This window comes from Mobula birostris, chromosome 10, assembly GCF_030028105.1.
Source record: "Mobula birostris isolate sMobBir1 chromosome 10, sMobBir1.hap1, whole genome shotgun sequence".
Taxonomy (NCBI): domain Eukaryota; kingdom Metazoa; phylum Chordata; class Chondrichthyes; order Myliobatiformes; family Myliobatidae; genus Mobula; species Mobula birostris.
The window spans coordinates 55214142-55241745 of record NC_092379.1 but is presented as its reverse complement, the minus strand read 5'-3'; the positions used below and the strand labels follow the sequence as shown (position 1 = coordinate 55241745).

The 27604-nt window shown below is 43.1% G+C and overlaps 1 long non-coding RNA gene across 4 annotated transcripts in view; it reads right to left on the bottom strand.

The window, feature by feature from the left end:
• LOC140204057 (uncharacterized) overlaps nt 1-23368 on the bottom strand; it is a 73657-nt gene extending 50289 nt beyond the window's left edge. For 3 of the 4 annotated variants that reach the window (XR_011887505.1, XR_011887506.1, XR_011887503.1), the window contains exons 1-2: nt 23187-23368; nt 11895-11996 (exon numbers count right to left, since the gene is read on the bottom strand). This is a non-coding gene — a long non-coding RNA (uncharacterized lncRNA). The remainder of the gene's footprint in view (nt 1-11894; nt 11997-23186) is intronic. The other variant, XR_011887504.1, reaches the window with a different exon arrangement.
• Between the last annotated feature and the right edge of the window lie 4236 nt (nt 23369-27604).

Sequence of the window (27604 nt, the reverse complement as noted above, 5' to 3'; positions counted from 1 at the left end):
ATTTATCCCTAACATCCTGCAAGACATCTCTAAACATCGACCACATGTCCACAGCACATTTCCCTGCAAAAACATCATCCCAATTCACACCAGCAAGTTCTAGCCCTATAGCCTCATAATTTGCCCTTCCCAATTAAACATTTTCCTGTCCTTTCTGATTCTATCCTTTTCCATGATAATGCTGAAGGCCAGGGAGTCTTGGTCACTGTCCCTCAGATGCTCACCCACTGAGAGATCTGTGATCTGACCCGGTGTGTTACCTAATACTAGATCTAGTATGGCATTCCCCCTAGTCGGCCTGTCAACATACGGTGACAGGAATCCCGTCCTGGACACACTGAAAAAACTCTGCCCCATCCAAACCCTTGGAACTAATCTGGTGCCAATCAGTATTAGGGAAGTTAAAGTCACCCATGATAACAACCCTGTTACTTTTGCACCCTTCCAAAATCTGCCTCCCAATCTGCTCCTCGGTATCTCTGCTGCTACCAGGGGGCCTATAGAATCCTCCCAATAGAGTAACTACTCCCTTCCTGTTTCTGACTTCCACCCATACTGACTCAAAAGAGGATCCTGCTACATTACCCACCCTTTCTGTAGCTGTAATAGTATCCCTGACCGGTAATGTCACCCCTCCTCCCCTTTTCTCCCCTCATTATCCCTTTTAAAGCACTGAAATCCAGGAATATTGAGAATCCATTCCTGCCCTGGTGCCAGCCAAGTCTCTGTAATGGCCACTACATCATAATTCCATGTATGTATCCAAGCTCTCAGTTCATCAGCTTTATTCCTGATGCTTCTTGCATTGAAGTACACACACTTTAGCCCTTCTACCTTCCTACCTTTACACCATTTATTCTGCTTCTCTTTCCTCAAATCCTCTCTATATGTTAGATCTGACTTTACTCCATGCACTTCTTTTACAGCTCTATCGCTCCGGCTCCCATTCCCCTTGCAAATTAGTTTATGCCATCCCATACCATGCTAGCAAACCTACCTGCAAGGATATTGCTCCCCCTTGAGTTCAAGTGCAACCCATCCAATCTGTACAGGTCCCACCTTCCTCAGAAGAGATCCCGATGATCCAAAAATCTAAAACCCTGTCCCCTGCACCAACTCCTCAGCCACACATTCAACTTCTATCTCCTCCAATTCTTACCAACACTATCGTGTAGCACTGGCAGCAATCCTGAGAACGCCACCCTTGAGGTCCTGTTCTTCAGCCTTCTGCCTAGTTTCTGAAACTCACACTTCAGGACCTCATCCCTCTTCCTGCCTATGTCGTTGGTGCCAACATGTATCACTACTTCTGGTTGCTTTCCCTCTCTTACCAGGATGTCGTGCACCTGGTCAGAGACATCCCGGACCCTGGCACCCGGGAGGCAACAAACCATGCGGGTGTCTTTCTCACGTCCACAAAATCTCCTGTCTACTCCTCTGACTATAGAGTCTCCAATGATGACAGCTCTCCTCTTCTCCGTCCCACCCTTCTGCACCACAGGGTCAGAATCAGTGCCAGAGGCCATGCCACCGTGGCTCACCCCTGGTCGGTTGTCCCTGCCAACAGTATCCAGGACGGTAAACTTATTATTCATGTGAATGGCGACAGGGGTGCTCTGCACTACCTGTCTACTCACATTCACTTTCCCCCCTATGACTGTCACCCAACGACCTGCTTCTGGCAGCCTAGGTGTGATTACCTCCCTGTAGCTCTCATCTATGACTGCCTCATTCTCCCTTACGAGTCGAAGGTCATCCAGCTGCTGCTCCAGATTCCTTACATGGTCTTCCAGATCGCCCAGCCGCATGCACTTCTGGCAGATATGACTCTTCATCGTGGCCAAACTTTATCTCCATCATGGCCAAACAATTAGAAGAGTTTCTACCCACACTGATACATAATGATCAGACAGGTTTTATAAAACAACGCCAAACACTAGACAATATATGAAGGACACTTCACATTATGGATCATATACAAAAAATAAAATTGAAGCAATAGTGATAAGCGTGGACACTGAAAAGGCATTTGATTCGGTTAATTGGAATTTTCCTTACAGAGTTTTACATAGATTTGGTTTCCATTATTAAAGTTATACAGGCACTATCTGACAACCCTACTGCTGGGATTAAAATCAATGGATATTTATCAGATAGTTTTACCCTAAAAAGGGGCACGAGACAGGATTGTGCATGGTCACGGCTACTCTTCGCATTATATCTGGAACCATTAGCTCAATAGATCAGACAAAATGAAGGTATCAGGGGAATTACTATTAAAGGGACAGGGCATAAATTGGCCTGTTACGCGGATGATATTTTGATCTATCTAGGGCAACCAACATACTTAAATTGATGCAATCCTTTGAACAATGTGGTCAATTATCAGGATACAAGATCAACATAGGTAAAACCCAATTACTTTCATATAACTATAGCCCACCAAGAGAAATTGAAAGTAGATATCCCTGGGCATTGCAAACAAAACCTTTCAAATATTTGGGCATCATTATGCCAAAAGATTTGTCAAAATTATCAGAATACAATTATCAGCCTATATATTAAAAAATTAAGGAAGATATAACAAGATGGAACCTAATTCCTTTTTTCAGTCTCAGTTCAAGGATTGAGTCTATTAAAATGAATATATTCCCCAGACTATTATGTCTCTTTCAGACCCTACCAATAGAGATTAATCAGAATCAATTCAATGAATAGAACAAAATGTTATCAAGATATATATGGCAAAGTAAAAGGCCCAGAGTTCGTCTCAAAACTTTGCAATTAGCCAAAGAAAAGGAGTGATGGGGCCTACCTTCTCTTAGAGATTATTATTTTGCAGCACAGTTGAGAGCTGTGATATTCTGGTGCAATCCATCATATGACGCTTAATGGAAAAACATTGAGGAGGGGATACTTCCGATCCCCATACAGGCAATTTTGGCTGATAACAACCTACAAAGGTACATAAATACTATTGATAATCCATGGGTGAAATGGATTCTTAAAATATGGAAAATTATTATAAAAGAATATAAACTAGAGGGAGATATTGCAATTCTTAAATGGTGTGCATATGACTCGGATTTTACGCTGAATAAACTGGATGCTAGATTTAATGACTGGACAGCTAAAGGAATAACAGTTCTTTGCTATACAATGAAAGAAGGAACACTGTTAGCTTTGAAATGCTTAAAGAGAAACACTTACTGGAAAAACAAGACTTTTATCGGTATCCACAGATGCAACAGTATGTTAAAGGAGGGTTAAAAATGTAACCAAGTACCTTATTGATAGACCTATTTAGAAAAACATATAATTCAGATAATGATAGTAGAATCATTTCAAGCGTGTATAAGGGTTTGTCAAATCTTAAAACACATTCGACTTCATACATTAAAACAAAATAGGAGAAGGAAGGAGGGATAATTATATCTGCGGAAGAATGTACAATAATATGGAGGTATCAATGGAAGTGTACCAGTTCACAGAAATGGAGGGAGCTTGGATGGAAAAACTTGATAAGATATTTTATTACACCCTCTCAGAAATCCCATTATGATAGTAACCTTCCTGTTTGCTGGAGAAATTGTGGAAATCAAAATGCAGACCATTATCATACTTTCTGGGATTGCCCCGTTATCAAAGACTATTGGAGTGGGATACATAATGCCCTACAAGACATTTTTAAATGTGAAATACCCTTAGAAAGTAAGACCATATATTTTGGGTATGTACCTCAAGAATGGTCAAAAAGAGATAAATATTTAATGAATATACTGCTGGTGGCTGGTAAAAAGACCCTTACCAGGAAATGGTTATCACAGGAGAGCCCAATTTTAAACGCATGGATGGAAATTACAATGGACATTTACAAAATGGAGAAGATAACAGCATCTGGTAATCATAAGTTGGAACAATTTGATTCATACTGGGAAAAATGGTTCAACTACATAACACCTCATAGGCCTGATTTTATTCTCACAGATCAATGAATATGTTGTAAAGGAAAGATCACTCCCTACTTGTACATAGTTTTCTCCTTTTGCATGTTCTTTCTTTTCTCTCTTTTCTATAGGTGTATACCTCAGATAAATATTATGCAGAGATTTGTGGCAAATATGATTATATGATATATATGTCTAATATCTGAAATACATCTTAAGGAAATATTTGTTTGATGATGAACTTCAATAAAAAATAAATTACAAAAAAAAAGACCTTTCAGTCTGTCTAGCACTTTTTCCTTTGTAATAGCAATGGAACGCACTTCAGCTCCCTGACACTCAAGGACCTCTGACACACTGCTAGTGTCTTCCACATTAAAGACTGATGCAAAGTACCCACATGTTCATCTGCTATTTCTTTGTCCCCTATTACTGCCGCACCAGTATCATTTTCCAGTAATCCAGTATCAAGTCTTACCTTCCTTTTATTTTTTATATTTAGTGAAAAAAGTTTTTAGTATCTTGCTTTATATTATTGGCCAGCTTGCCCTCATATTTCATCTTTTCCCTTCTTATAGCTTTTTAGTTGCCTTTTGTTGGATTTTAAAAACTTCCCAATCATCCAGCTTCCCACTCACTTTTGTTTCCTTATGTGCCCTTTCCCTGGCTTTTCTGCAGTCCTTAACTTCCCTTGTCAGCCACGGTTGCCTACCCCTGCCATTTGAGAACTTTTTCTTCTGTGGGACAGTATCTATCCTGAGCCCTGTGAACTATTCCTAGAAACTTTAGCCATTCTGCTCTGCCATCCACCTGGGAAAACTCTTCTCTCATGCTTCTTTAATTCCCTTTATTCCATTGTGATACTGATACATGTGACTTATGCTTCTCCCTCTCAAATTGCAGTATGAATTCAATCAAATTATGATCACTGCCTCTTAAGGTTTCCTTTACATTAAGCTCCCTCATAAGATCTGGGTTATTGCACAACACCCAATCTAAGATAGCCTTTCCATGAGCTACTCTGAAAAACCATCTTGTAGGCTTTCAACAAATTCCCTCTCTTGTGATCCGATACCAACCTGATTGTCTCAACCAACACTCACAACACGCTGGAGGAACTCCGCAGGTTGGGCAGCATCCGTGGCAAAGATCGGTCGACGTTAATCCTCTTGCATATTAAAGTCCCCCATTACAATTGTGACGTTACCCTTATAATATGCTTTTTCCAGCTCCTCTTGCAATCTCAACTCCACATCTTGGCTACTATTTGAGTGTCTATATATGATACCCATAATGTTTTTTTTGCCCTTGCATTTTCTTAACTCCACCCACAAAGATTCAACATGTCACCTCTTTCTAAGGATGTAATTCTATCTCTTACCAATAGAGCCACACCACTACCTATGCCTTCCTGCCTGTCCTTTCGATACAAAGTATATTTTTTGATGTTAAGCTCCCAACTTCTTTCACCCAGGAAAGCTAAAGAGCTGATTATTGACTACAGGAGGAAGAAATCAGTGGGCTATGAGACAGTAGAGAGGGGCAGTAGCTTTAAATTAATTGGCATTGTCATACCAGAGGATCTGTTTAAGACCAGCACATAAGTGCCATTACAAAGAGGAACAAATTTGTGCGGATCTAACACTTTGAGAAACATCTATAGATGCATAGTGGAGAGTATACTGACTGGTTGCATTGCAACTTGTATGGAAATACCAATGCCCAAGGACAAAAAAGCCTACAAAAATGGTGGATGCAATACATCCCCACCCCTGTTACCTTTGAGCACATCTACACAGAGTTTTGCCACAAGAAAGCAGCATCCATCCTCACAGAACCTAATCAAACAATGGCATGCTCTGCGGCCGTCAGGGTGGAGGTACAGGAACCTTAGGTCCCACACCACCAGGTTCAGGAACAGCTATTACCCTTCAACAATCAGGATTCTGAACCAACTGTGAACTGATTCCACAACCTATGGACTCACTTTCAAGGACTCTACAACTCGTTCTCAGCATTATCTATTATCTACCCATTTATCTATTGTCCATTGTTATTATTGTAGTTTTGCAGTTTGTCTTATTTGCACATTAGTTGTTTCACAGTGTGAACTTTTCATTGATTCTATTGTATTTTTTCATCCTATTGTGAATGCCTGCAAGATAATGAATCTCAAGGTAGTAAATATTATACACATTTGCATATATATTCACTTTGAACTTTCAACTTTAATAATAGCATTAAGCATTTTCCTGAGTACAGATGTTTAGCTAATTGATCTATAGTTAACCACCTTTTGCCTAAATCCTTTTACAAACAGTGGCTGATATCTGCTGACTTTGAATCTGCCAGGACCTGCTCAGAGCCTGGAGAATTTTGGTAAGTTATTACAAATAAATTCATACCACAGATGGCTGTGGTAGCCAAGTCATTGGGTATATTTAAAACAGAGGTTGATAGTTCTTGATTAGTAAGGGCATCATAGGTTATGGAGAGAAGACAAGAAAATGGGTTTGAGAGGGATAATAAATCAGCCATGCTTGAATGACAGAGCAGACTGGATGGGCTGAATGGCCTAATTCTGGTCAAATGCATCTACTATAACTTCTGCCATTTCTTTCTTTCTGCCCTGGGATATATCCCATCAATGGATCTGGGGTTGAGGTGATGAACAGCTTTAAGTTCTTCGGCATACACATCACCAAGGATCTCAAGTGGTCTGGACGTACCAGTTATGTGGCAAAAAAGCACAACAGTGCCTCTTTCACCTCAGATGGTTGAGGAAGTTTGGTATGGGCTCCCAAATCCTAAGAACTTTCTGCAGGGGGATAATTGAGATCATCCTGACTGGATGCATCACTGCCTGGTATGGGAACTGTACTTCCCTCAATCGCAGGACTCTGCGGAGAGTGGTGTGGACAGCCTAGCGCATCTGTAGATGTGAACTTCCCACTATTCAGGACATTCACAGAGACAGGTGCATAAAAAGTGCCTGAAGGATCATTGTGGACCCGAGTCAACCCAACCACAAACTGTTTCAGCTGCTACCATCTGGGAAACAGTACCACAGCATAAAAGCCAGGATGAAAAGGCTTCAGGACAGCTTCTTCCACCAGGCCAACAGACTGATTAATTCATGCTGACACAATTGTATCCTATGCTATATTGACTGTCCTGTTATACATACTATTTATTACTAATTACTACAAGTTGCACATTGCACATTCAGATGGAGACCTAATGTAAATATTTTTACTCCTCACGTATGTGAAGGATGTAAGAAATAAAGTCAATTCAATTCAATTCCTGTATCATGAAGACTGACCCAAAATAGTCACTAAAGGCCTTGGCTTTTTCCACATAACCCAATATCAATCCCCCTTCCCATGTTGCAAGGGACCTAAGTTCATTTCATTTTATTCATTTGGAGACACAGTGTGGCATTGGTCCTTCCCGCCCTTCAAGATACTTCATGCAGCAACCTCAGATTTAACTGTAGCTTAATTGTGGGAAAATTTAGAATGATCAATTAACCTACTAATCTGTGGGTCTTGGACTGTAGGAGGAAACTGGACCCATGCATTCCACAGGGAGGGTTTACAAACTCTGTGCAGATAACATTGGAATTGAACTCTGAACTTCGACATCCTGGGCTGTAATAACATGCTCTGTGGTATGTTACTGTTAGAGTCCCTTTTGTGCTTTATATAATTATAAAAGCATTTACTATCTGTTTTCATATTTTGTGCTAGTTTACTTTCACAATCTAGCTTCCCTTTCTTTATTGCTTCCTTTGTGGTTTTTTTATTGCTTTATGAAGTTTTCCAATCAATGAGTTTCCCACTGCTCTTGGCACTGTATGAGATTTTAGTTGGATGCATTCTTTTATTTCCCTAGCAACAAAGGCTAGCTCTCTCCACCCTTACTCTCCTTGCTTTTAACTGGAATATACTATTGTAAAGCACCATGAAAAATCTCTCTGAAAATCTTCCACCTTTCCTCAACTGTCCCACTTTATAGCCTGTGTTCCCAGTCTAGACCAGCCAATGACTTCCTTATGCTGTTGTACTCTCCCTTGTTAAGGCATAATACACTGGTTGTAGACCAAAACATTGCATCCTCCATTTGCATAAGAAATTCAATCATACTGTGATTACACTTTCAAAGAGGATCCCTAACTACAAGCAACACACACAAAATGCTGGTGGAATGCAGCAGGCTAGGCAGCATCCATAGGAAGAAGCACAGTCGACGTTTCAGGTTGAGACCCTTCGTCAAGACTTTGTTGACTGTGCTTCTTCCTATGGATGCTACCTGGCCTGCTGCGTTCCACCAGCATTTTGATGTGTGTTGCTTGAATTTCCAGCATCTGTAGATTTCCTCGTGTTTGCGTTCCTAACTACATTGGTTAATTGTACCTGTCTCATTTCCCAGGGGCAGATTTAAGCTAACAATTCCCTTCTAGGTTCACTAACATGCTATTTAAGTAAGCTGGCTCTGAGCCTCTTCCCTGTGAAAGGTGTGGGTTTTCCCCAGGTGCTCTGGTTTCCTCCCACTGTCCAAAGCCATAATGGGTAGGTTAATTGATTATTGTAAATTGGTCCATGATTAGGAAAGGACTTCTAGGGTTGGTCAGGACTTCAATGTCTGGAAGGATACCACAACTCAAATCTTTGATCTGTGGACTACCAGGAGAGATGTCGACCAGGTAGATCCAATTGTACAGAGGAGGAAGAACGCAAACATGGGGAAATCTGCAGGTGCTGGAATTTCAAGCAACACACATTAAAGTTGCTGGTGAATGCAGCAGGCCAGGCAGCATCTCCAGCATCTCTAGGAAGAGGTACAGTCGATGTTTCGGGCCGAGACCCTTCATCAGAGGAAGAAGAACTTTGGTTTAGAAGATTCTGGTGCACCTGATGATCTGAAGCATGACTGAACACTGTCCACACTCCGCCCCCACCCCCCCACCCCCTGGCCTTGGCTGGCACCTGTCAGTCCAAGGTGATCCAAGTGGCAACAGTGGAAGTCTTTGATCAGGTCTTGGTTCTGTATATCACGGATGTAATGTTACAGCTATATAGGACCCTGGTCAGACCCCACTTGGAGTAATGTGCTCAGTTCTGGTTACCTCACTACAGGAAGGATGTGGAAGCCATAGGAAGGGTGCAGAGAAGATTTATGAGAATGTTGCCTGGATTGGGGAGCATGCCTTATGAGAATAGGTTGGGTGAACTCAGCCTTTTCTCCTTGGAGCGACAAAAGATGAGAGGTGACCTGACAGAGGTGTACAAGATGAGGAGAGGCATTGGTCTTGTGGATAGTCAGAAGCTTTTTCCCAGGGCTGAAATGGCTAGCACAAGAGGACACAGTTTTAAGGTGCTTGGAAGTAGGTACAGAGGAGGTGTCGGGGTAAGTTCTTACTCAGAGAGCGGTGAGTGCGTGGAATGGGTTGCCGGCGATGGTGGTGGAGGTGGATATGATAGGGTCTTTTAAGGGACTCCTGGATAGGTACATGGAGCTCAGAAAAATAGAGGGCTATGAGTAACCTTAGGTACTTTCTAAGGTAAGGACATGTTTGGTACAGCTTTGTGGGCCGAAGGGCCTGTATTGTGCTGTAGGTTTTCTATGTTTCTATGTTTCTATACATAACAGACTGCCACATCCATGCCCAGAACAAGGACCCTGGGTCTGCCTCCTGATGTGCTCTCCTGATGTGCTCTCCTGATGACGGTCTCAACCTCCCAAGGGTTCTGGGATGGCAACTTGGCCTAGTTTTTCAAACTGCCAGAAGGTTTCCGGCTGCTGATGTTTTGGACTTGGGTAGTAGGTAATGATAAAATCAAAATGGTCAAAAAAGAGAGATCACTGAGCCTGGCATGAATTTAACCATTTCATTTAGGCCATCTGATAGGATAGTTGTCTGTGGTCAGCCTAGACCAAAAATGGGTGTTTGGCTTCCTCCAGCCAATATCTCAACTCCCCCAGGGCTAATTGGACTGGCAACAACCATTTGTTCCCTGTGTCACAACTCCTCTCTGCAGGAGAGAGCTTCTGGGAGAAGAGAACACAGGGATGGAGTTTCTAGTCAGACAGGGGTTGTTGCAAGAGGACAGTCCCAACCCCAACATCTCAGGCATTTACTTCAATGATGAATGACAACTGAGTGTCAGGGAAAACAAGGATGGGAGCCATTGTGAAGCGATACTTCAATTCCTCTAAAGCTTGTTGTGGTGGGTTGCAACTGCACCAACAGCCTGGGTCCGCAGATTCCCCTTAGTGGCAGTAAACTTGAGGAAGGAGACTGTTGAACTTACTCCTCTCCAGTCCGAAGAATGCTTGGTTCTGGAGTAAAATTTTTTTAGCCAGAAGGTGGTGAATCTATGGAATTTGTTGCCACGGGCGGCAGTGGAGGCCAAGTCATTGGGTGTATTTAAGGCAGAGATTGATAGGTATCTGAGTAGCCAGGGCCTCAAGGGTTATGGTGAGAAGCTGGGGGAGTGGGACTAAATGGGAGAATGGATCAGCTCATGATAAAATGGCGGAGCAGACTCCATGGGCCAAATAGCCGACGTCTGCTCCTTTGTCTTTTGGTCTTATGGTCTTATGGTCTAAACACTGAAGAACCCGTCGAACATGTTGCATGCATCTGTGGTAGGTCATAGAGAAGATGTGTATATCACACAGGTACACAAAGACAAAGTGATGTAACATCTCTTGCAGGCTGTGTTTTAGCATTGTTAATAAGGGCCTGGAAGACTACCTTGACTAAGCTGAATGATATCACAAGATATTCATACTGGGCAGTGGAAGTGTTAAAAGTGATCTTCCATTCATCACCCTCCCAAATGTATGCATTTTGAGGTTCAGTTTAGAAAAGATAGTTGCTCCTTGCAGCAACTTGAAAGCCGTGGTCACCAGTGCTAAGGGGCAGTAGTTCTTCGCTGTGATCTTACTGTGGTCTTGATAATCTATACATGGTCAGAGTCCACCATCCTTTTTTGTCATGAGGAAGATGTGGAGGGACAGATGAAATCAGATGCTAGGGCATCACAGATGTATTTCTCCATTGCCACCCTTTCTGGAGCTGACAGGGAGTAGAGTCTTCCTCAGGATGGACAGGTTCCTTGCAGCAATTAGATTGTGCAGCTCATGGTGGCCTCACTGTCTGGCCACTCTCTACTGCCTGGTGTGGAACTCAATTGCATAGTCGCCATGCTAAGGGGACCCAGATGAAGTATTAGGAGTCAGTTGGCCGCCTCTCATTTGCTGACTGGGTGCTGAAAATACCCTCTTTGTTTCCCTGTGAATAGGGATACCTCTGCAAAACATGGAGAGTTCTTTTCCTAGGCGAGAGCTTTGCCAGAGAGGAGAAAGATGACATAGGTCACTTTATAGCAGTAGGAGGGGAACTTGGTGAGCTGCAGCTTGAAAGTGAGAGAACACTGAGAAAGAAACCCTTTGTAGGTACATGAGTTGCCAGTAAATGGTTTGGGCACCAGCAGATTCAGAGACTCATAAATTGGGTGGCAGCAGAAATTTGTTGACTCAGCCAGATGGTCTCAGTGAGGTCAAGATCGACTGGAGCTGGCCGCGCTCACGTCTATTCACCATGACTCCCTGGCTGGCCAGCACTGACCAGAGATGCCCATACTCTGCTGGGTCTACATTGTAACTCAGTCTTGCTGCACCAACATGTATAGAATGAACAACAGGCATTTCAACATCAACCAGTTCATGGGCAAGACCATCGCTGTCTTAGAGCTTCAGTATGTGGATGGCATTGCCATCACAGCACACAGCAGAAGACTTTTGTATCCTGAATGCCACTGCCAAGTCATACTGGGCCCCAGATTTTGACTTGAATATAAAAAAGATGCAGGTTCAATGTCAGCTACCAACCAACCAGCCATTTATCTAGCCCTCTATAAAAGTTGATGATATCACCTTTGAAAATGTAGACCACTTTCCCGACCTTGGCAGCATTCTCTCCTCAAAAGCAGACATCGACTCAGCGATCAACCATCCCCTGAGTAGTGCTCGTGGAACCTTTGCAAGATTAAGGAAAAGAGTCTTTGAAGACCACAACTTTCAGGTTTAAAAAAACGTTTGTTCTCTTGTGCAGTCACCCTTCCTACATGACTGTATCGAGCTGAATCATGGACAACCTACAGTAGCAACTGAAAGTCTTGGAAACATACCTCCAAAGATCCTTATGAAAGGTTTTGAGGATCAGCTGGAAGCACCAACACTAGCGTATTGGAGGAAGCCAACACGAACAGCATCTCCACCACAATAAAGTAGCATCAACTCAGATGGACAGGTAATGTCACAGAAACATAGAAAACTACAGGACAGTACAGGCCTTTCGGCCCACAATACTGTGCCAAACATATACTTACTTTAGAAATTACCTCGGGTTACCCATAGCCCTCTATTTTTCTAAGCTCCACGTACCTATCCAGGAGTCTCTTAAAAGACCCTATTGTATCCAAATCCACGACTGTTGCCGGCAGCCCATTCCACGCACTCACCACCCTCTGTGTAAAAAACTTACCCTTGACATCTCCTCTGTACCTACTTACAAACATCTTAAAACTATGCCCTCTCGTGTTAGCCATTTCAACCCTGGGAAGAAGCCTCTGACTGTCCACACCATCAATGCCTCTCATCGCCTTTGTCATCCGAATGCCCTACACATCTCCCCAAACAGATCTTTTACTCCCAGATGAAGGAAGGTCATTGAGCCCCTGGTGGGCAAAGGAAACATTTCAAAGATAAGATAAAATTCAGCCCAAAGAAATTCAACATTAAATCTAAAAACTGGCAAGAGCTTGCACTCAGTAGATACACCCGGAGGAAACCAGTCCAAGAGGGAGCTGTGCTACATGGGAACAGCCTCTGCTGCGCAGCTGAGAACAAGTTGCAGCTTTGAAAGGAGAGGATGGAAAAACTAAAGACTCAACTACCACTTACTCTGCACCAGAATCTGTGGAACTGGGATTGGCCTCTACAGCCATCTGTGGACCCACCAATAGACGGTCCCTGAGGATAACATCATACTTGACTGGAGTCATCGTACTACGACATTTGGGAGGACAGCTTTGCTGGGAGGTGAAGATGTAAAAGAGTAGGTGCTGCATCTCCTATGGTTGCATGGGAAAGTGCGGTAAGTGGGGCAGCGATTATTGAATGCAGGTGAGTGGATCAAGAAAGAATATTGCAAGGAGATGGGTGTATGTGTCTAATAGTGGATCTTCTTGAAAGACATTAAGGATGATCCATTGAACTATGAGCTGATGGTGTGGAAGCTGGGGTCCAGGAGCTCTATCCTTGCTCTATTGAGGAGGACTGGAGTGACTGCAGAGGTGCAAACAAGCACTCATTCAATTCTTAGGTAGATGTGGCTCAGGAAGAAAGAAGATATCTCAACAGCTCCCATGTAAAAAGTCTTATCATTGGAGAAGACATGATGGAAGTGGGGGAATAGAATAAAATGCTGGTTTTGCAGGAGGCAAAGTCAGAGGAAGTATTATGGTTGTATCTGTGGGGGGTGGTGGAAGGAGATGGGGTGGGGTGTGGGCTTGTAATGGGAGGCAGGTCTAAAAAGGAAAATGGGGAGTCAGTGATGGACAAAAGAACAGAGTGAAAATTGGCAGCAAAATTAATAAGTAAATTCTCTGTGATTTACTGGAAGAAGTGAAGTACAAGGTCCTAGGATGACTGCAACGAGAATTGTGCACATAGCCCTCTACACCTTTGATTTGAAGGAAGTGAACAGGGTTCAAATTGAGACATTTTTCAATGTGTGAGCAATGTTTTTTTCAGGCAAGTTTATGAATGTGCTGGAGCACTGTTCAGTCTGGCTGAGTGATAAAGCTCTGGAGGGACAAGATGTCACCCCGGTACAGACATGGCCCAAGTGTGGAGTGAGAGACACTGACGTGGGTCGATAGTTCACAAACTTTAATGCGAACAGTGTTACAGGGAAAGAAAACAATAAATATTAGGCCAAACAGGGCCATTAACTAAAACTCTCAAATGGAAAATTAAGTCTACACTGTGGCTGAAAAGAACAACTAAGAAATGAATACCGCTAGTCTTAAGATTCAGTTGACTCAACAGTCCAATTTCTCAGGCAAAGCGGAATGCAGGAAATGAGGTGTTGCTCTGTCCATGTCCTGACAAATACTAGGACAGTATGAATGGAGTTAAATACTATCACAATGAAATAATTAGCTAACATGTGCATATTCAGGAAAGCAATTGCTGAATCTGCTGCGCTGCCAAATCCGTGGTCATGGCACAAGATACCTATGATAACAATGAGCTGACTGAGGTCAGGAAAATGGAAGCTGTTGAAGTTGACTTCATCCATCAAAAGGACCCTCACCACCAAGGTCATGCTCCCTTCTCAATATTGGCATCAGGAAGAAGGCACAGGAGCTATAGGACCCACACCACCAAGTTCAGTAACGGTTATTACCCCTCAACCATCAGGCTCTTGAAACTGAGGAGATAACGTAACTCAACTTCACTCACCCCATCACCAAACTGTTTGGACTCACTTTCATCTCATCTTTTCAATATTTATTGCTTATTTATTATTATTATTAGTTTTCTTTTTTTATATTTGCAAGGTTATCCTTTGTACATTGGAGCAGAATTAGGCTTCAGCCCATCAAGTTTGGGCACTTGGCCAAGTGGTTAAGGCATTTGTCTAGTTAGCTCAAGGTCGCTAGTTTGAGCCTCAGCTGTGGCAGTGTGTTTGTATCCTTGAGCAAGGCACTTAACCACACATTGCTCTAGTCTGTGCGAGGAGTGGCGCCCCACACAGACTTCCAATCTGTGCCTTGTAAGGCATGAAAATGCCTGACACAAGCCTTTCATGGTCTGAGTCGACGTTCCCACCCTCCCCTCCCTCCCTCCCCCATCAAGTTTGCTCTGCCATTCCATCATGGCTGATTTATTATCCCTCTCAACCCCATTTTCCTATCTTCTTCCAGTATCCTTTGATGTCCTGATTAATCAAGAACCCGTCGACCTCCACTTTAATATGGCTGCCACAGCCATCTGGAGCAATGAATTCCACAGATTCACAACCCTCTAATTCCACGTCATCAATGTTCCAAATGGATGCTCTTCTATTCTGAGGTGTGCTCTCTGGTCTTAGACTCCCCCATTACGGGAACTGTGTGGTTATACGATGGGTTAGCACAGCTCAAATGCCATCTAGACAGACAGACAGGTGGGTCACAGTCAGGAAGGAGAAGGGGAAGAGTCAAGTACTAGAGAGTACCCTTGTGTCTGTACCCCTTGACAATAAGTACTCCTGTTTGAATACTGATGGGGGGACAGCCTACCTGGGGGAAGTGGCAGTGGCCATGCCTCTGGAACAGAATCTGGTCCTGTGGCTTAGAAGGGTAGGGAAGGGAAGAGGAAGCAGTAGTGATAGGGGACTCTATAGTTAGGGGGTCAGACAGGCGATTCTGTGGACGCAAGAAAGAAACTTGGATGGTAGTTTTCTTCCCAGGTGCCAGGGTCTGGGATGTTTCGGATCACCTCCAAGGTATCCTGTGGTGGGAGGGAGAACAGCCAGAGGTCATGGTACATATTGGTACCAATGACATAGGTAGGAAAAAGGAAGAAGTCCTGAAAAAAAGACTACAGGGAGTTAGGAAGGAAGTTGAGAAGCAGGACTGCAAAGGTAGTAATCTCGGGATTACTGCCTGTGCCATACGACAGTGAATATCAGAATAGGATGAGGTGGAGGATAAATGCATGGCTGAGAGATTGGAGCAGGGGGCAGGGATTCATATTTCTGGATCATTGGGATCTCTTTTGGGGCAGGTGTGACCTGTACCAAAAGGCCAGGTTGCACTTGAATCCCAGGGGAACCAATATCCTAGCGGAGAAGTTTGCTAAGGCTACAGGGGAGAGGTTAAACTAGAATTGTTGGGTGGTGGGAACCAAACTGAGGAGACTGGGGAAGAGGAGGTTGGCTCAGAAATAGAGAAAACTTGTAGACAGTACGAGAGGGAGGATAGAGAAGGGACGCGCTCAGACCGAAGGTTTGAGATGTATCTATTTTAATGCAAGGAGTGTTGTGAACAAAGCGGATGAGCTTAGAGCGTGGATCAGTACTTGGAGATCTGATGTGGTGGCCATTACAGAGACTTGGACAAGAATGGTTACTTCAAGTGCTGGGTTTTAGATGTTTCAGAAAGGACAGGGAGGGAGGCAAAAGAGGTGGTGGCATGGCACTGTTGATCAGAGATAGTGTCACGGCTGCAGAAAAGGTGGACGCCATGGAAGGATTGTCTACGGGATCTCTATGGGTGGTGGTTAGTAACAAGAAGGGGTCAATAACTTTACTGGGTGTTTTTTATAGGCCGCCCAATAGTAACAGGAATATCGAGGAGCAGATAGGGAAACAGATCCTGGAAAGGTGTAATAATAAGAGAGTTGTTGTGTTGGGAGATCTTAATTTCCCAAATATCGATTGGCGTCTCCCTAGAGTGAGTCGTTTAGATGGGGTCGAGTTTGTTATGTGTGTTCAGGAAGAATTCTTGACACAATATGTAGATAAGTCTACAAGAGGAGAGGCTGTACTTGATTTGGTGTTGGGAAATGAACCTGGCCAGGTGTCAGCTCTCTCAGTGGGAGAGCATTTTGGAGATAGTGATCATAATTCTGTCTCCTTTACAGTAGCATTGAAGAGAGATAGGAACAGACAAGTTAGAAAAGCATTTAATTGGGGTAAGGGGAATTATGAGGCTATCAGGCAGGAAATTGGAGGCTTAAATTGGAAACGGATGTTCTCAGGGAAAAGTATGGAAGAAATGTGGCAAATATTCAGGGGATATTTGTGTGGAGTTCTGTATTGGTACGTTCCAATGAGACAGGGAAGTTATGGTAGGTTACAGGAACCGTGGTGTACAGAGGCTGTAATAAATCTAGTCAAGAAGAAAAGAAAAGCTTACAAAAGGTTCAGAGGGCTAGGTAATGTTAGAGATCTAGAAGATTATAAGGCTAATAGGAAGGAGCTTGAGAAGGAAATTAGGAGAGCCAGAAGGGGCCATGAGAAGGCCTTGGCAGGCAGGATTAAGGAAAACCCCAAAGCATTCTACAAGTATGTGAAGAGCAAGAGGATAAAACGTAAAAGAATAGGACCTATCAAGTGTGACAGTGGGAAAGTGTGTATGGAATTGAAGGAAATAGCAGAGGTACTTAATGAATACTTTACTTCAGTATTCACTATGGAAAAGGATTTTGGTGATTGTAGTGATGACTTTCAGCAGACTGAAAAGCTTGAGCATGTAGATATTAAGAAAGAAGATGTGCTGGAGCTTTTGGAAAGCACCAAGTTGGATAAGTCACTGGGACTGGATGAGATGTACCCCAGGCTACTGTGGGAGGCGAGGGAAGAGATTGCTGAGTCTCTGACGATGATCTTTGCATCATCAATGGGGACGGGAGAGGTTCCGGACGATTGGAGGGTTGTGAATGTTGTTCCTTTATTCAAGAAAGAGAGTAGGGATAGCCCATAAAATTATAGACCAGTGAGTCTTACCTCAGTGGTTGGTAAGTTGATGGAGAAGATCCTGAGAGGCAGGAATTATGAACATTTGGTGAGGTATAATATGATTAGGAGTAGTCCGCATGGCTTTGTCAAGGGCAGGTCATGCCTTACGAGCCTGATTGAATTTTTTCAAGATGTGACTATAAACCCAGTGATGAAGGAAGAGCAGTAGATGTAGTGCTTATGGATTTCAGCAAGGCAATTGATAAGTTACCCCATGCAAGGCTTTTGAGAAAGTATAGAGGCATGGGATCCAAGGGGACACTGTTTTGTGGATCCAGAACTGGCTTGCCCATAGAAGGCAAAGAGTGGTTGTAGACAGGTAATATTCTGCATGGAGATTGGTCACCGGTGGGGTGCCTCAGGGATCTGTTTCGGGACCCTTACTCTTTGTGATTTTTATAAATGACCGGGATGAGGAAGTGGCGGGATGGGTTAGTAAATTTGCTGATGACACAAAGGTTGGAGGTGTGGATGGTATGGAGGGCTGTCGGAGGTTACAGTGGGACATTGATAGGATGCAAAACTGGGCTAAGAAGTGACAGATGGAGTTCAACTCAGATTAAGTGTGAAGTGGTTCATTTTGGAAGGTCATATATGATGGCAGAATATGGCATTAATGGTAAGACTCTTGGCAGTGTGGAAGATCAGAGGGATCTTGGGGTCCGAGTCCATAGGACGCTCAAAGCAGCTGCACAGGTTGACTCTGTGGTTAGGAGTACCTTTTGTCTAACTTTATTGTATCATGACTGATTGTACATGTTTCTGCATAACGTGAATGTTTAGTCTCTGTTCGGAAGTTCAACAGGTGTGTACTAAAAAGTAGTAGATGCCTTAGATGAGATGTATTCCCTTACATTTTTCACTGCTATGTATAAGATACAGGGTTGGGGGATTCTAATGTTGTTTTTATTGTGTTCCTTCAGAATTGCCACTACCGTATTAGTTCTGTATTAGTTTTGTGCGGTTTGCTTTATGTATTTTTATACTGCATACGCAATCTGCCGCTACACAAGGGTGTGGATCAAAAGTTAAACTGAGATTGTAATGGCAAGAACTGGTTGTAATTTCATTCGTTTTGTTTTGCGACCCTCTTCTGGCACTTAAACATCTAAAACAGATAAAGGAATTAAAACCTGAAAGAAGTATTTGTTGTCCTGAGTGTGTACTTTTTCCCAGGTTACATTTCTATGAGATTCCCTCTCATTCTTCTATACTCTAATGAATACAGTCCCAGAGCCAACAAACGCTTCTCATATGTTAGCCCCTGCATTCCAGGAATTATCCTCGTAAGTCTTCTCTGAACTCTCTCCAACATCAGTACATCCCTCCTAAGATGGGGGGCCCAAAACTGCACACAGTATTCCAAGTGAGGTCTCACCAGTGCCCCATAGAGCCTCATCAACACCTCCTTACACTCCATACACTATTCCTCTTGAAATGAATGCTAACATAGAATTCGCTTTCCTTACTACTGATCCAACCTGGTGGTTAACCTTTAGGGTATCCTGCACGAGGACCCCCCCAAGTCTCTTTGTACTTCCAATTTTTGAATTTTCTCCCCATCTAAATAATAATCTGCCCAATTATTTCCTCTTCCAAAATGTACAACCATACATTTCTCAACATTGTATCTCATCTGCCATTTCTTTGCCCACTCTCCTCAACTGACCAAGTCTCTCTGCAACTTTTCCGTTTCTTCAACACTTCCTGCTCCTCCACTTATCTTGGTGTCATCCTCAAACTTAGCCACAAAACCATTTAATCCATAATCTAAATCATTGATATACATTGTTAAAAGAAGCGGCCCCAACACCGACCCCTGCAGAACACCACTAGTAACCGTCAACCAATCAGAATAGGATCCCTTTATTCCCACCCTTTGCTTTCTGCCTATCAGCCAATGCTCCACCCATTCCAATATCTTTCCAGTAATTCCATGGGCTCTCATCTTATTAAGCAGCCTCTTATGCGGCACCTTATTGAAGGCATTTTGAAAATCTAAATGCACAACATCCACAGCCTCTCCCTTGTCAATCTTATTTGAGATCACCTCAAAAAATTTCAATAGGTTGGTGAGGCAGGATCTTCCCTTCATGAAACCATGCTGACTTGGGCCTATCTTGCCATGCGCCTCGAGGTATTTCATAACCTCGTCGTTGAGGATCGACTCCAATAACTTTCCAACTACTGATGTCAGACTAATAGGTCTGTAATTTTTTTTGCTGCCTCACTCCTTTCTTAAACAGGGGAACTACATTTGCGACCTTCCAGTCCTCCAGAACCATGCCAGAGTCTATAGATTCCTGGAAGATAATTTCCAATGTCTCCACAACCTCCAAAGCCACCTCCTTCAGAACCTCATCCGGTCCAGGAGACTTATCTATTCTTAGTCCATTTAGCTTCCCAAGCACTTTCTCTAGTAATCTTGACTGTACCTAATTCTGTTCCCTGAGATCTCTGGCTATCAGGTGTGTTGCTAATGGCTTCCACTGTGAAGACCGATGCAAAATACTCATTTAGTTCCTCTGCCATCTCTTTGTTACCCATTATAATTTCTCCAGCATCATTTTCAATCGGTCCTATATATACCCGTGTCACTCTTTTACTCTTCATATATTTTAAAAAACTCTTAGTATCTTTTTTTTATGTTAATTGCCAACTTCCTTTCATAATTCATCTTTTCTTTCCTAATGACTTTCTTAGTTTCCTTCTGTAAGTTTTTAAAAGTCGTCCAGGCCTCAGTTTTCCCACTAATTTTTGTTCCCTTGTACGCCGTCTCTTTTGCTTTTATTTTAGCCTTAACCTCTCTCGTTAGCCACATTTGTGCCATTTTTCCATTCATGATTTTCTTTTTTCTTGGAATATATTTCTTGTAGGAATTTCATCCAATTCTGCCCTACTGTCCCTCCATCTAGCTTACTTTTCCAATCGACTTGGGCTAGTTCCTCTCTCATACCACTGTAATTTCCTTTGTTCCACTGAAATATCGATACACCTGATACCAGCTTCTCCTTTTCAGATTTGAAACTGAACTCAATCGTATTATGATCACTACTTCCAAGGGGATCCGTTACTTCCAGCTCCCTAATCGCATCAGGTTCATTACACAGTACCCAATCGAAAACAGCCGATCCCCTGGTGGACAAGCTGCTCCAAAAAGCCACCCCGTAGGCATTCTACAAACTTCCTTTCCTGAGATCCATTACCTTCCTGACTTTCCCAACCCACTTTCATATTTAAATCCCCCATAATTATCTTGACATTTTCCTTCTGACACGCTTTTTCTATTTCCAGCTGTAACTTGTAGTCCACATCTCGGCTGCTGTTTGGAGGCCTGTATATAACTGCTATTAGTGTCTTTTTACCCTTGCCATTTCTTAACTCGACCCATAAGGACTCTACCTCTTTTGATCCTATGTCCCTTCTTTCTAGTGATTTGATATCGTTGCTTACCATCAGGGCCACACCACCGCCTTTACCTCCCTTCCTATCTTTCCTATACACTGTGTATCCTTGGACATTCATTTCTCAGTCACATTCATCATTTAGCCATGATTGGGTGATGGCCACAAAGTCATATCTTTTAACCTGTAGCTGTACAACACTTTATTTCTAATGCTGCGTGCATTTAAGTACAGTGCATTTAGATCAGTATCTGTTACCAATTTTGCTATATTTGTATCGCACAGTAAATTATCCTGTCTACTCACCTGCCTGTTCTTCTTGCCATTTTTGCTGTACAGTATCTTTGACTTATTTCTATTTTCCTCTTCCTCGACCCTAACACCCTGGTTTCCTTCCCCCTGCCAACTTCGCTTAAACCCTCCCTAACAGCTATATTAAACAATCCTGCCAGGATATTAGTACCCTTTGAGTTCAGGTGTAACCCACCGTTTTTGTGTAAGTCATACCTCCCCCAAAATAGATCCCAATGATCCAAGAATTTGAAGCCCTACCCCCTGCAATTCTGCTATTATTATTAGTATTATCATTAGCGCGTGGCTCAGGCAGTAATCCCGAGATTATTACTCTGGAGGTCCTGCTTTTCAATTTTCTTCCTAGCTGCCAGTAATCTTCCTTCAGGGCCTCCTCTCTTTTTCTGTCTATGTCACTGGTACTGTGACGGGACCCTGAAGTATCCCAATAAACTGTGCTTTTGAAAAGAGAGGGAGAGAGAGAGTTATTTAACACCAGCTTGTCTGTAAAAAAGAGAGAGAGAGATGAAGACTAATGGTAGGACTGTCACTTTAAGGCACTGGAAGTAACTTTGGATTTCTACTGAGTTGGAGTCGGAGACAGCACCAAGCAGCTCGTAAGTTGCTATGGTGATCAAAGGCGGTGTTATTTAATGGACACTCAATATTATGATTTTCAGCAGGTTGTTGACACTTTCTTCAAGGATATTTGCCTGCTTGCATTTCTTTCACAGAGAGAGGAAGGAGGAGTTATTTGAATGACAGGTGGTACCCAGTACGGTGAGATAAATAGGAGGTCAGATGATACAGACCTCAGACACATGTTCTGGACACTGAATGAACATTGTTATGCCCGCAGGAAAAGTGGGTTTTGGAGGATCGATCAGGTGGATCGATCCATCGCTCTTGCAGTGGAAAGAGGAAAAGGGTTGACTAGTGGGGAGTTGTCCATGTGTCCACCCGTGCCTGGGGGGATAGCTCCACCACAGAAAACTAGTCCCCTTTGTTAAAGTCACAGTCGGTAACTTTTAAAGGATTTCGAAGGACAACGAGAAGATCCATGGCATCAGCTCACTTGAAGACTCAAATCTCTCCTCCTCTCTCTCTCCATCACTACTCAACTCAACACCAAGAACTGAACTGAACTGAACTGAGCTTCACTCATCATCATAAGGCTGTATCTTTTTACCCCTAGACTTAAAGAAGCTTGGTTTTTCAGACATATATATTTCCACACTTACTTATATATATAATCATTGCTAACCTGTTTGATTTATCTACATTTATATTACTGTATTGTGTAGTTACTAATAAATATTATTAGTTTATAGCGATACTGGTCTCTAAAGTGTTTTCCATCTCTGCTGGTTCTTTATTCCCGTCACAGGGTTTGTTACAGTACCAACATGTATCAAGACTTCTGGCTGCTCGCCCTCTCTCCTCAGAATATTCTGGACCCGATCTGAGACATCCCGTACCCTGACACCAGGGAGGCAACACACCATCTGGGTATCCTTGTCCAGCTCGCAGAATCTCTTGTCTGTTCTCCTCACTATGGAATCCTCTAGAACTACTGCATTTCTCCTTGCTCTCTTGATCACGGCACTGGGTAGATTGTCAGAGTCCCGTTCGCTGTGGTCTTCCTCTGTCAGGTCAACCTCTTCAGCAGTATCTAAAACGATATATCGATTTCTGAGGTGGACTGTGACAGAGGTGCTGTCCACTGTCTATCTATAGGTATGATCACCTTGTTACTTTCCCTAATTAGTTGAAGATCATCAAGTTGCAGCTCCAGATGCTTAAGGAACCTCATCTCAATGCACCTGGTGCAGATGTAATCCTTGCGGAGGCTGGGAGTCTCCCAGGATCCCCACATCTGGCACTCCAGGCACAACACTAATCCTAGATGCATACCTCTAATGCTACTGTTATTATTAAATAAATAAACCTGTAACTTACCCCTTTACTATGAGACTCAACAGTCGCAGAAAGCCTCTTCCCGTTTCCGCCTAAGCCCTGAAAATTTATCCTGGGCCAAGATTATTGAAGAAATTACAAAGCAGATATATTTCATTAGGAGTTTGAGGAGTCTTGGTATGTCACCAAAGACAACTCACAAATTTCTACAGCTGTACTGTGGGGAGCTTGCTAACTGGTTGCATCACTGTCTGGTATGGAGGAGTCACTGCCCAGGAGCGGAAAAAGCTGCAGAAAGTTATAAACATAACCAACTCTCTTGTGGATAATCGCCTCCGCAGCTGAGTCAATGTTTCAGAAACAGTTTCTTCCCTTCTGCCATCAGATTTCTGAATGGAAAACAAATCCATGAACACTACCTGACTATATTTCACCCTCTCTTTTAGAATTTACTTTATTTACTTTAGCCTTTATACAGTGGTATGCAAAAGTTTGGGCACCCCTGGTCAAAATTTCTGTTACTGTGGATAGCTAAGCGAGTAAAAGATGACCTGATTTCCAAAAGGCATCAAGTTAAAGATGATACATTTCTTTAATATTTTAAGCAAGATTACTTTTTTATTTCCATCTCTTACAGTTTCAAAATAACAAAAAAAGAAAAGGGCCCGAAGTAAAAGTTTTGCACCATGCATGGTCAGTACTTAGTAACACCCCCTTTGGCAAATATCACAGCTTGTAAACGCTTTCTGTAGCCAGCTTCAATTCTTGTTTGGGGGTTTTCACCCATTCTTCCTTACAAAAGGCTTCTAGTTCTGTGAGATTCTTGGGCCGTCTTGCATGCACTGCTCTTTTGAGGTCGATCCACAGATTTTCAATGATGTTTAGGTCGGGGGATTGTGAGGGCCATGGCAAAACCTTCAGCTTGCGCCTCTTGAGGTAGTCCATTGTGGATTTTGAGGTGTGTTTAGGATCATTATCCTGTTGTAAAAGCCATCCTCTTTTCATCTTCAGCTTTTTTACAGGCGGTGTGATGTTTGCTTCAAGAATTTGCTGATGTTTAATTGAAATCATTCTTCCCCCTACCAGTGAAATGTTCTCCGTGCCACTGGCTGCAACACAAGCCAAAAGTGTGATTGATCCACTTAACAGTTGGAGAGGTGTTCTTTTCATGAAATTCTGCACCCTTTTTTCTCCAAACATACCTTGGCTCATTGCGGCCCAAAACAGTCCACAGGACTCGTTTCCAAAGTGCATCAGGCTTGTTTAGATGTTACTTTGCAATCTTCTGATGCTGCATTTTGTGGTGAGGATGCAAGAAAGGTTTGCTTCTGATAACTTTTCCATGAGGGTCGTATTTGTGCAGGTGCCGCTGCACAGTAGAACAGTGCACCACCACTCCAGAGTCTGCTAAATCTTCCTGAAGTCTTTTGCAGTCAAATGAGAGTTTTGATTTGCCCTTCTAGCAAACCTACCAGCAGTTCTCTCAGAAAGTTTTCTTGGTCTTCCAGACCTCGACTTGACTTCCACCGTTCCTGTTAACTGCCATTTCTTAATTACATTACGAACTGAGGAAACGGCTACCTGAAAACGCTTTGCTATCTTCATATCCCCTTCTCCTGCTTTGTGGGCATCATTTATTTTAATTTTCGAATGCTAGGCAGCTGTGTAGAGGAGCCCATGGTTGCTGATTGTTGGGACAAGGTTTGAGGAGTCAGGGTATTGGTAAAGTTTTCTTTTATCTTTTCAAATCTTTTTATTATTATTATCCAAAATTAACAAGGTTACATCGAAGTAGGCAACACTTACAAAGTCCCAAGAAAAAAAACATTGTTTTAAAGATTGAAAAAATTTTGGTGACAAAAAAAGAGAAAAAAACCCCTACTAAGCAAGGAAAAGTGAGAAAAAAACCCATTAGGTGTTCAACCCCAGAGCCATGCATCATACAAAAAGCTTCTAAAGATAAACATCAAACCGCCAGCAAGAAAAAGAAGTACCAAATATTTACAATTAGATAGCGGAGGAAATCTATCAATTAACACAAATGATAGTAACAAGCAAATGAACCTCATCTTTTCTCAGAATCAAACATAGTTTCAAAGGTTCGACTTCTAAGACATAGCATCACTTGAGAGAACCATTGTGACAAAATGGGAGCCAATTTATTCTTCCACTTCAACAAAATGGCCCTCCTAGCTATCAATGTAACAAATGCAATAACATGTTGGTCAGAGAAAGAGATACCATGGATATTTTGAGGAATTATTCCAAAAGTGGGCATGTGGCAAAGTGGTTAAGGCATTGGACTAGCGATCTGAAGGCTCTGAGTTCAATCCCCAACCAAGGCAGCATGTTGTGTCCTTGAGCAAGGCACTTAACCGCACAGTGCTCTACGACGACACTGGTGCCAAGCTATATCTGCCCTTGCCCTTCCCTTGGACAACATCGGTGTCGTGGAGAGGGGAGACTTGCAGCATGGACAACTGCCAGTATTCCATACAACCTTGCCTAGGCCTGCTCCCTGGAGAGTGAAGACTTTCCAGGTGCAGATCCATGGTCTCGCAAGACTAACGGATTCCAAAAAGCACAATTAATTTGTTAGGTTGTAAATTAATTTTAAGTGTTTTAGAAATTGTAGAAAAAACTGACTTCCAGGACTGTTCCAATATAGAACAGGACCAAAACATGTGTGTCAGTGTAGCTGTCTCAGTTTTACATCTATCGCAATAACTATCAACATTAGGAAACATCTTAGACAATCTCTCCTTCGTCAAATAGTAATGATGTACAATTTTAAATTGAATCAGTGAATGACCAGATCGAAGAAGAGTTAACAAGCTTCAGAATCCGTGTCCAGTCCTCCGTCATATAAGTCAAATTTATCCCATTATAATAGCAAATTATAAATCCTTCCAATGGAACCCTTCATCAAAGGGTTCATACCCGTAATAGTATCTAACAGGTCAGCATCCAATATGTAAGGAAAATTACTTAAATATTTTTGTAAGAAATGTCTAACTTGAAGGTATTGTAAAAACTGTGAATATGAAAGAGAATATTTAGTGGTTTCGTTTATTGTCATTTAGTCTCGTTACATACACCTGTTAGGGTGCATTCTCCAGTTACCTTATAAGGTAACCGTAGCCTTCAGCCAGGAGCAGATGTCATCAGGTGGTTCCTAACCTTCACCGACTGTTTCGACTCTTAACCACGACACTCTCCAGTTGGTGGGCCGCAGTGGTGGCCAAATCACTGCCCATCTGCTCCTGGCTTCCAGCTCCCCTCCTCTCGCCTACTCCAAAACCAACAAGAAGCTCGTTCTGCCTCTTCCCCGATCCTACGAGCTGCTTGTTTTTTGCTCTTTTCGTCCAGGCCCAGATCTGACAACAACCACCATGCCCTTTTGGTTGGGAAACCTCTGTAGCTGATCTCCATAGGGATCAACCATGCTTGCCATCCCTTGTCTTTACACTCCTGCAGTAAGTGCTGGTACTTCAGGGCCTTTCTCTCGTGGGCCTCTTCCCATCCCTCCTCCCACGGCAGAGTCAACTCGATCAGAATTACTTTCTTGTCTTCCGTTGACCACAGTACAATGTCCGGGCGTAGGGTTGTGTGCACCACATCCGGGAACTGCAACCTCCTTCCCACATCGACCCTCATCTCCCAGGACCTGGCCATTAGCAGCAGATTAGGCTTTGGTTGTTTGGTTGCAAAAGGCCTAGCTCCCTCTTTGATGAAGGTGATGGCCTTCCTCAAATCTGTGCCAGCCGTCCTCTTCTTGCATCTCTCCCGCTCTAGTGTGTCAGCAAGATCCAGAAGCACCTTATCATGGCGCCACCTATACCATCCTTGAGTTAGAGCTGTTTTACACCTGGACAGTATATGAGCCAGTGTCCCCTTTTGACCACAGAGCTTACAGTTCGGGTCCTCTCTCATCCCCCATGTGTACAGATGTACTGGTGAAGGAAGGGTGTCATACACGGATCGCAAGAGGAAGGAAATACGGAAGGGCTCCAGTCTCCATAACTCTGTCCATGAGATCTTGCGCTTGGGCAGATCCCATTTTGTCCAGGCACCCTGGGACCCTTGTTCCACTGCCTTTGAAATCCACTTCTTTTCCTCACGGATCCATACTTCCACCTCTATCATGTCTCGCCTGTTCCTTATGCTTGCGTTTCCCCACTTCTGGAAGTGAACTGAGCCAAGGCCTTGCTGCCCGACGCAGGGGTTGCTGATGATATCTTGCAGCTTCAGAGAACACACTGCCTCCTCCACAGCTGTGTTGGCTGCCCACTTACGCCCAGATCTGGTTGTAAAGCCTGCTTGCTTTACCAAGACGTCATTAGAATCTCTCAAGCTTAATAAAACTCTGCATGTTGCCACCTTGAATTCCTCCGCAACAGATGACAGGGGAAGCTGCAGTTGCATGCATTAAAAAATGAAACAATGTTCCTCCAGAATGA